Genomic DNA, 9,745 nt, shown 5'->3' with positions numbered 1-9,745 from the left:
TATATATATATATATATATGTATGTATATATATATATATAGTGTGTGTGTGTGTGTTTGTGTATATGTATAGAACACATCTATACTTACGCCGACACACAAGATATTCGGTGTGAACAAGCTTTCGGTCAGTGGTGTACAGTGCCTATTAACTCCACACAAGTACATTGTGCCAGGCAACTAAAACGGATTCACGTACAATAAGCAACATTATTATGTAGATGTGCCTTCCAACTGCATTTTAAGGTAGCAGTTCCTGCGAATAGAGGAGTTGTATTGATGCATGCATCGATGGATGCTTGGATGAATGCTACAGAGAGAAAGAGGTAGTGAGAGTGAGATGGAGATGTAGAAGGAGAAAGGCAAAAAGGAGTAGAGAGAAAGAGAGAGAGAGAGAGAGATTGAGTGGGTGGTATCGGTGGTGGGGTGGTTGTTAACTAACGACAGTCAACAACGGTACAGCAGAGCCAAACACATGCCAATCTCCATGGCATTACAAGAGACAGCAGCATCTGAAGCAAGTCAAACTGATCTATCTGTTGAAGAGGAAGGAAAGTGGAGATGAAGGGGACAAGGTAGGGAGGGAGTGACGGAAAAAAAAAAAAGATGATGAAAAAGGTGTCGTACAATCAACGTTTTACATTCTCCTACCTAGTCGTACTGTTGTGGATGCAGTGTAGTTAGCAGTTCGTTGTACTCGTTCTTCTCCACCCGTCAACCCTCTCCCCTTTTTATTGCAATATTTCTCCGGAAGACACACACACACACACACTCACACACACACGAGCAGTAAGAATTCTCCCTTCGGTACCGCTTGTAGCGATGATGGTAGGTCCGTTAACTAAAATAGCCATTCAAGGAAAAAATTCAATGCGAACCTAAAACCAACCAATCAATTCCTGAAAACGCAATTATCTCTTCTCTCATATCCTGTATGTATAGCGTAAATAAGTGATGCTGAAAGGTTTCAAAGCCATCATGATCTTCAGTTAACAGCTGAAGTATGGAATATCCGGTATCATAAGTTGTATACATATCGTTCTTCAGTTGTAATTCCTGTTATTGCTAGTTTCTGTTTTTTTTAACAATCACTAATTTTACCATAATTGTCTTCCAAGATCAGTTCGAGCTGAGGATGACTTTACCATTTATTCCAGAGCACCAGTCAAGAGTCGAGGCTGTTATATTTCCCTCAAAAAGTGTAGCTCGTACCTGTACTAGTGTAACTGCAACACAGTTATATGCGAGCAGGTGTGACTACGTGTGAAGGAACTGGTTACTCACGTGGTAACATTATTGTCAATTCCAGATATTCTCAACCAGACTTCTGTCAGCATTATATAGGGACACACACAAACAAGCAGAAAAAATACATAAACTATGTCAATAAAAGAATCTGGTACATAATCTCCAGGTTCATACGACAATATAAATCTTTCACTTACAACGTAGTGTGAAATAAAACCGTACACAAAGAAAAAGTTATCAACATACATACTGCTAACGCTGCAAATATTTACGCTCTAGATTCCAAATGTATGTCTACGGATACATGAATTTGGGCAATACAATCTAAGTGGATAGATATTTAATCCCTGAGAATGTACAACAATCTTAGCAGGTACTCGGTGCTATACTTTGTAATTTATACAAATGAGAAGAATGTGTACACACACACATACATACACTCACAGATATATTATATATATATATATATATATATGATCCCATATATATATATATATATATGGGGGTGGGGGTATATAATGTTCTGTTATAAGAGGGTCAAAAGTGCAAGATGTTCTGGATTGAAAAAACTATTAATCAGTGTACATACAGTCATGTTACATGGCAGTGAAACATGGGCTTTGATTACAGAGGACTTGTGAAAGCTTGAAAGAAATGAAGCTAGCATACTCTGCTGGATGGGTAATGTCAGTGTGCATGCATGACAGTGTAAATGAATTAAGAGGAAAAACAGGTATAAGAGGCATCAGATATTGTGTGCAAGAGAGAAGACTGCACTGTTTTGGTCATGTGATGAGGACAGCTGTGTAAAGAAATTCTGAGCTCTAATTGTGGAGGGTATCTGTGGAAGGGGTAGACCCAGGAAGATATGGGATGAAGTGGTGAGAAAGAATCTTCAGACGCTGAGCCTCACTGAAGAAATGATAAGAGTCTGAGAAATGTGATTTGAGGGAACTGAAGGCTTCTGTCATTTTGGTGATCTAATCAGCAGCTGGGAGAATTGTTCTGAAAGTATAATTACCAAAGTAAGATCAGGGTGGAAAAAGTTCACTGTACTATTACATCTGTTGGCAACTAAGGGACCTCTCTCTGAGTGAATGCTAGATCATACAACGCTTAACATACAATAATTAACAAATGTTTGATCATTTGCAGGTTTAATTTCAGTCTTTCAATGGCTCAAGAGAAGGCAGCAGGAAGGTGATGTCTTGCAGTTTCAGACCAAATGCCCAAAATGTCTTATTTCAGTTTTTCTTTGAATCTGGATTCTGATTCAAATTTTGTGTTGAGTATGATGTCTGGACAGAGGAAGCAACAATCTTAAAGACAGGATATATTATTACAGCTGTCTTAAATCTAAATCTATTAACCTTCATTTCAACTGTTTGAATAATTAGAAATGTAAAAACGAATTGAATACTTAACAATATGAAAATGAAAAGTTTGATTTCAAATCAGATAAATATTTATATACACTTTACTTTTCGTATTGAGTACTTTTCTCAAATATGCTTCTATATGTATATATTTATTAACTGGCTCAGTAATATGAGAGACTAAAGCAGATGATATTCATCTCATTCAAAGTCCATCACCAAAACCCTTGTCTTCAAAGAACTGAAATTTGTAAGAATATAATATACTACAAATGACAGTGATATATAGATTATTATGCATTCCAGAAAATCACTCTTATTGAATGAGGATGTAAGATGAATAAAATATATCAATGATCGGTTTGATGTCAGCTTGTGAGCTCTGCATGACAAGGAAATTTGCAAGCTCATTGAATTATATATGTTAGACATATTTTAAGTAAGATTTAAATATTTAGCTATAGGACTGTACAGAGATGATGGCTTGGATATGTAGTTGACAATAACATAAGCATAGTTAACCTTTTAGATACCACTTCAGATTTAGACAAATGCAATAAAATCCTTATAGAAATGCTTACAGTATGGGCCTAGTTAATGGTGTAAATGAATTTCAAACAAATATATCTTTAAACAAATTGACATTTGACAAAGTAGCCAATTACTATAAAGAAAAAGGAGTTACTAAGTGCTGTCATGAAAATTAATTATATCTCAATAATTATAACAAACCACTTAAATTGTGATTAATTGACCAGATATAAACCATCATTATACTGGGAGTTAACCAACTTACAAACTAGACAAAAACAATTAGAAGCCTCCAACAAGGCGTCTCATCTTTGATGTATTGTTGGAACCTATCAGTACTTGCACCACCAAATACTCCCATTGGAGGCAAGCATTCAGATACAAAACACTGAATAATGAGATGTGAAGTGGTCTGAGTTCAGAATTTATTCAAGCCTTCCTTGTAAGAACATGTCTGGATATGGGATATAGAAACAGGTTAGGGTTAGCAACAGGAAAGGCGTCTAACCATAGAAAATCTCTATTTGGTTCATGCAATCATGGAAAAATGAACATTAAATGATGAATGATGATGAATGACAATAATAAATGGAATAAACTGAAGATAAATCAAGGTATACTTATTGAAATAAAGTACATACAGTAATACCTCACTTTATGAGGACTCACTTTATGAGACCCCGGGTTTACAAGTTTATTTTATAATAAATATAAAAATGTTAAACAGCCACTTTGTGTGTGTGGCAATGTTGCAACATGTGGCAACACTATTTCTGATGCATCTACACAGCGATGGAGTAAAATGAGGGTATAAAATTTCATTATTACTTTGAGAAATTATTGCTCTGCTTCACAAGTTTTTGTTTTACGAGTGATCTCTGGGAACAAATTAACTTGTATATCGAGGTATTTCTGCATATATTTTAACCAGGACTTAAGTATACTTCTGTGTATTCATTTCCTCAACAGAAACACCAGAAACCTATTTGCTAGAGGTAGATTCTATTATAAACTCATGGCAGACATAAAGCAGAACAAGATAATTAAAAAGAAATTCAAATTGTTGTCAGTTTCACATTAAAAGTCATTATAGGTAGAATCATTAACACTAAAATGATCAGATATGTTTATACATACACACTAGATGTCAAAAAATAAAAGCCACACAGAGGTTTTAAATATTCATATTACCTTTTTTTTTTTATGTCACTTGAATTTTTGCTTTTCATTTTTACAGACATGTAAAAGGCCCCTTGAGAATTCATCTGGGCAAATAATGAAGATAAGAGAATCTTACTTGAAATACCATCAGTCAATAACATGAACTAGAAGAGCATATTCAAATTATTTCAATGTTGGACACCAGCAACCAAGTCAAAGATTCATCACTTGATTATACATTTTATAAGAGTTTGGCTCGGTTAGTAGTCTCTTATGAACTGGGGAACAACATTCAGTTTGAAATGCTGAAAGTGATATACATCTTTTATTTTTCACTTGTTCAGTCATTGGACTGCAGCCATGCTAGGATACCATCTTGAAAGTGGTTAAACAAATCAATCCTAGTACTTATGTTTTTAAAGTCTGGTACTTATTCTATCAGTCTCTTTTGGCACACTGCAATGTTACACAGATGCCTGGTTGTCAAGCAGTGATGGGCAACAAACATAAACACAAAGACACATACACACACACATCTCTCATGGGATTTCCACAGCCTCCATCAACTAAATTCACTCACAAAGCATTAGTCAACCTGGGTCCATGGTAGAAGGAACTTGCTCAAGGTGCTGTGCAATGGGAACCTGAAAACATGTGGGTACAAAGTGAGCTTAACCACACAGCCATGCCACCCCCTTATGCAAAGGAGTTACATGATAATCTCATAGCATCGGTTAAAGGCTTTCTGCTCAGCTTATTTCACTCACGAGGAGTGTGGGTTCAGATCCAACCACATGCACTTTCTTCTGATCTGAAAATAATATGATTTGTTAAATATATAAATTATACACACTCACACACACTCATGTACATAGATGCATATGTATACATACACACATATAAAACATATATATACTCACTAACATGGTGGGGTCAAATATAAAGGGGGAAAAATATCCACTCCCTGACAAACAGTATCAGCTTTGTTGTTAATGGAAATGAAAATCGTTAATCAAACGTAAATTATGATATTCATGCATACTCGCTACTATAATGGGGAAATATATATTAATATATTTTCAAGCATAAATTCACAAACTTACAAAGAAATACTAGAATACAGAGATTCACACACAGGCACACTTATACATGCACAAATATGCTCTGCACATGCACTCATTCACACATATAACACACAAAATATATACTCCTATAGTGAGACACAAGTTATGATATAGCTGTTGCATCAGTAATCTTTAAGTGAGATAATGCTACAGATCAATAATCCACATTAATTTTCAAAATATATTTCTTTTAATTTTTAAAATTTAATTTTGATTATTATTTTATTCCTTTATTTTCATTTTTTTTTTTTTTTTTTTTTTTCCATAGTATTTCGATTAGGACGTTTTCTATCTGTCTTCAGGTGCCCATGTATCACGTGTTGACTATATCGAGTCACATTTTTCACTCCGAATTGAAATATTGATCAGCTGTGAGGAAGTGTGTAAGCCAACATTAAGAACTTAACGCATATATGTCTATATCTGCTGTGTGTATGATTCTATGTGTATGTGTGTGTGCCTGTGTGTGTAAGTGTGTGTGCATAAGCACATAAAACGAAAGTGTATTGATTTCCAACAAAGAGCTTCAGGTGGAGTATAAAAGAACAGGCAATGTGATTGTGTGATGTTCATGCCTTTATCAAGAGCATTATCGACAGGAGTGAAGTGAAATAGCTGAAGCTAATGACTGACTCCTGGTTACAGGTTTTCACTTTGCCAGGAGTCGTTACTTCACTGTTTTTACATTTATAACCACAAGCCAAGGAAGGAGCCTCGACGTAGTCACTCGACTTACTAGAAATAGCAGCCAAATATTCCTTAATTGCACTCTGTTGTGTTGGAAAGGGAGGAAAACATTGTATAATAATTTGGTTCTGGATATTCTACAGGGTGTCCACAAAGTCTGGGTACATGGGGATTAACATATACTTTAAGAAATTATTATTTCTTATATTTAATTTTTTATGTTATGATTTTATTTACTCCATGTACCTAGACCTTGTGGACACCCTGTACACTCATGGTTGGCATGTAATTGGTCATACGTCTACTTACAAAGGATTGACCTGGGGCCAAACATCAACAACATTCAAAATCAGAGGAACCAAATTTGTTTTTCTCCGTAACCAATATGTACAAGTGATAATTCAAGGTTAAAATCAAGTCATTCATATTCCTACTCTTTCCAGCAGCATTATTCTGGATAGTAAGCAAGGCTTATTGCTGTTAATATTTCTATGTTGAGCACAACCTATAACTGCTGATGTCTAGCTCCAGATCAGACCTCATTGGATTGATTTATGATCAAAGGCATTCCACCTATGACCACCCCATTCTTTTGTTTATTAATTTTTTTTTTTTTTTTTTCCCCTTGGTACAGTGCATTCAGTACCACATTATCCAACATATATTCTTTTCTACTCTAGGCACAAGGCCTGAAATTTTTGGGGAGTGGGGCCAGTCGATTAGATCAACCCCAGTACACAACTGGTACTTAATTTATCGACCCCGAAAGGATGAAAGACAAAGTTGACCTAAGCGGAATTCAAAATACTGTTCAGCATTTCACTCGGCATGCTAACATTTCTGCCAGCTCACCGCCTTATTATCCAGCATATATTATTTCAAGACATTAGTGGGTGATCTGAGAAGTATTTAACTACTATTTCTAGCCAGCTGAGCAGTAGCATAGAGGTTTCCTCATTGGTACCTGCTTTACAGCAAAGTAAAAACTAAAGTAAGTAGAAATAAGTGCCTTTCCAGAGATAACAATGGCAGTCCATCTCTCTGTAAGAGTTTTTCGCTTTTTCTTTTTAAGGAAGAAATAAAATTGTATGTTTGAACTTTAAACGTAGAATATATGAAAAGAAAAAAAAACAGATGTTTTTTTTTTCTTCAAAATATTAGCATCTTGAAAAAGAAAGTATTAGAAATCTTAATGGGTCGACTCAGTATTTAAACAATTTAGAAAAAAAATTTTGCCAGTAGATTTGGCAGTTCAAATAAAATGATTGAGGAAACACAGACTATAAAATCTTAAGTAACTATAAAATAGTTCACACAGAGAATGTTCATATATTTCAAAAAGTTTCCAAAACAGAAAAAAAAAAACAAAAAAAACCCAAAATGGTAAGAGACAACTTTTACACAAATGTTGAAAAATCAATACTATTTTTTTTTTCCATTCTTTCATTTTTTTCTTTCATACAGTGAGAAGGTATTTTAAAGCAGGCATGTCGGTTGAGGAGACACATGGCTAGTTTCTTCTCTATTTTAAATTGAAAAAAATGTTAACATTTTGAATTTTCAGTTATAGAAATGTAGCATTTTTTGATTACACATAAGGTCAAGTTTTTCAAGAAGGATATCTTCAATTGAATATAGCCCAGTATGTACCAATATATATATATATATATATATATATATATATATATATATTTCTTTGATGTATTTTTATATTTCTTTGATATATATATACACACATGCACACACACACACATGCTTAGAGAAAAGTGTTGGTCTAGTATAGAGTGTAATAAGAGATTATATAGAATACAAGGGAACAAGAAATCATGTAATGAGTTTCATTAGCTTACAGTTGTTTCTGCTGTAAGATGTGATGCACTCATAGATAAGCACTTGCATCAGCTCTGATGAAATCAAAAGGTGATAAACAAGCACTCAACTATGAATGCATTGCATCTTATAGCAAAAACAGTTGTAAGCTATTAAAATTCGTCACATAATTTCTTGTTCCCTTGTCTTTTATATAATTTCTTATTACAACTGTACTAGAACATTTTTCACTGAAGCATATGTATATTGAGTTCTTAAAGCAGGTTTTTAATACCCTTTCTACTGGAAGCACAAAGCCTCAAATCTGGGGTAAGGGATTAAGTCGATTACATCGACCCCAGTGTGTAGCTGGTACTTATTTAATCAACCCTAACCCTAATATATATGGCTCAAATATATAGAAAAACAAAGACAAAGACAGGTGTAGAAACAACAAGCAAGTGTATTAGTTTGATGCTCAGGAAAAATGGAAAAGTCTTTTACGTTTCGAGCCTACGCTCTTCAACAGAAAGGAATAAAAGGGAATAAGTAGAGAGAAAATAAAAAAAACCTGTTGAGTTCAGTGGTCCAACATATGCCACATACAAAGCACTGGTGTCATATAAAATGCACCCAGTACACTCTGAAAAGTGGGTAGTGTTAGGAAGGGCATCCAGCTGTAGAAACCATGCCAAAATCCCGCTTGACTGGCCCTCATGCCGGTGGCACGTAAAAGCACCCACTACGCTCTAGGAGTGGTTGGCGTTAGGAAGGGCATCCAGCTGTAGAAACTCTGCCAGATCAGATTGGAGCCTGGTGTAGCCATCTGTTTCGCCAGTCCTCAGTCAAATCATCCATGCTGATGATGATTATATATATATATATATATACGTGTGGGTGTGTGGGTGTGTATGTGTGTGTGTATATGTGTGTATGTATGTATGTGTATATATTATATGTAGATATCATTCTTATGTATTCACATTTAAGTAAATCTGCAGCTGTTTTACATAAATGTCTCTGTCTCTCTTTCTCTATTCACACACACACACACACTGACTCTTTTGCATTGTTGTAGATACAGCTTTACTTAAACCACACTTAAACTGCATGGATTTCCAAACATTGCTCTCTCTATACTGTACTGTATATGTAAATGAATGTGATTATCATTATGTGTACCTAACATTCACACACACACACACACACACACACACACTCACAGACAACAATCTCAGACAAACACATCATTTGCAATATATGTCTTTATCTATTTGTGTATTGGTGCAATCTAAATTTAGAAGAGATGAACTACTAGGATAGCACCAGTCCATCTCTTAGTGGAAAACCAAATGTGAAGTTGGTGAAGAAGACAGGCACCATATACTTAGGAATTACCATTAAGATGAACTATTCCTGTTCTAACCATGGAATTAAGACCACTTTCAGTCTGTCTTTTAGTCTTTGTCTTCCTTCAGATTCGCCTCCAACTGCCACGCAAACCTTCATGTCTAACTGTCTGTCTCTTTCTGTCTCTTTCTGTCCCTCTCTCTTACTCTCTGTGTGTGTGTATGTGTGTGTGAGGAGAAAAAGAGAGAGAGGAGGAGGAGGAGAGGGGGAGTGAGAGGAGAGAGGGAAAGTGAGAGGAGAGAGAGACATACATGCAATTAGAAAGAGAAAAATATTTAAAGTGAGAAAGATGGCAAATTTGTGTGTATACAAATATATACATATAAATATATATATATATACATATAATATATATATATATATATATATACACATATATATATATATATATATATATATA

At 34.8% G+C, this 9,745-nt stretch overlaps 1 protein-coding gene across 4 annotated transcripts in view; it reads right to left on the bottom strand.

Moving 5' to 3' along the window:
• The window catches only part of LOC106874755 (palmitoyltransferase ZDHHC11), a 77,395-nt gene that overhangs the window by 53,040 nt on the left and 14,610 nt on the right, over window positions 1-9,745 (bottom strand). Inside the window, exon 1 of one of the 4 annotated variants that reach the window (XM_014922593.2) lies at window positions 90-1,391. The exons of the other annotated variants lie outside the window; for them this stretch is intronic. The gene's annotated coding sequence lies outside the window, so the exon portion shown is untranslated. Of the gene's footprint in view, window positions 1-89; window positions 1,392-9,745 lie in introns of those variants that run through there. 4 annotated transcript variants of the gene reach the window in all.

This window comes from Octopus bimaculoides, chromosome 20, assembly GCF_001194135.2.
Source record: "Octopus bimaculoides isolate UCB-OBI-ISO-001 chromosome 20, ASM119413v2, whole genome shotgun sequence".
Lineage (NCBI taxonomy): Eukaryota > Metazoa > Mollusca > Cephalopoda > Octopoda > Octopodidae > Octopus > Octopus bimaculoides.
The sequence above is the reverse complement of the archived record's forward strand: the minus strand, read 5'-3'. Positions and strand labels throughout refer to the sequence as shown.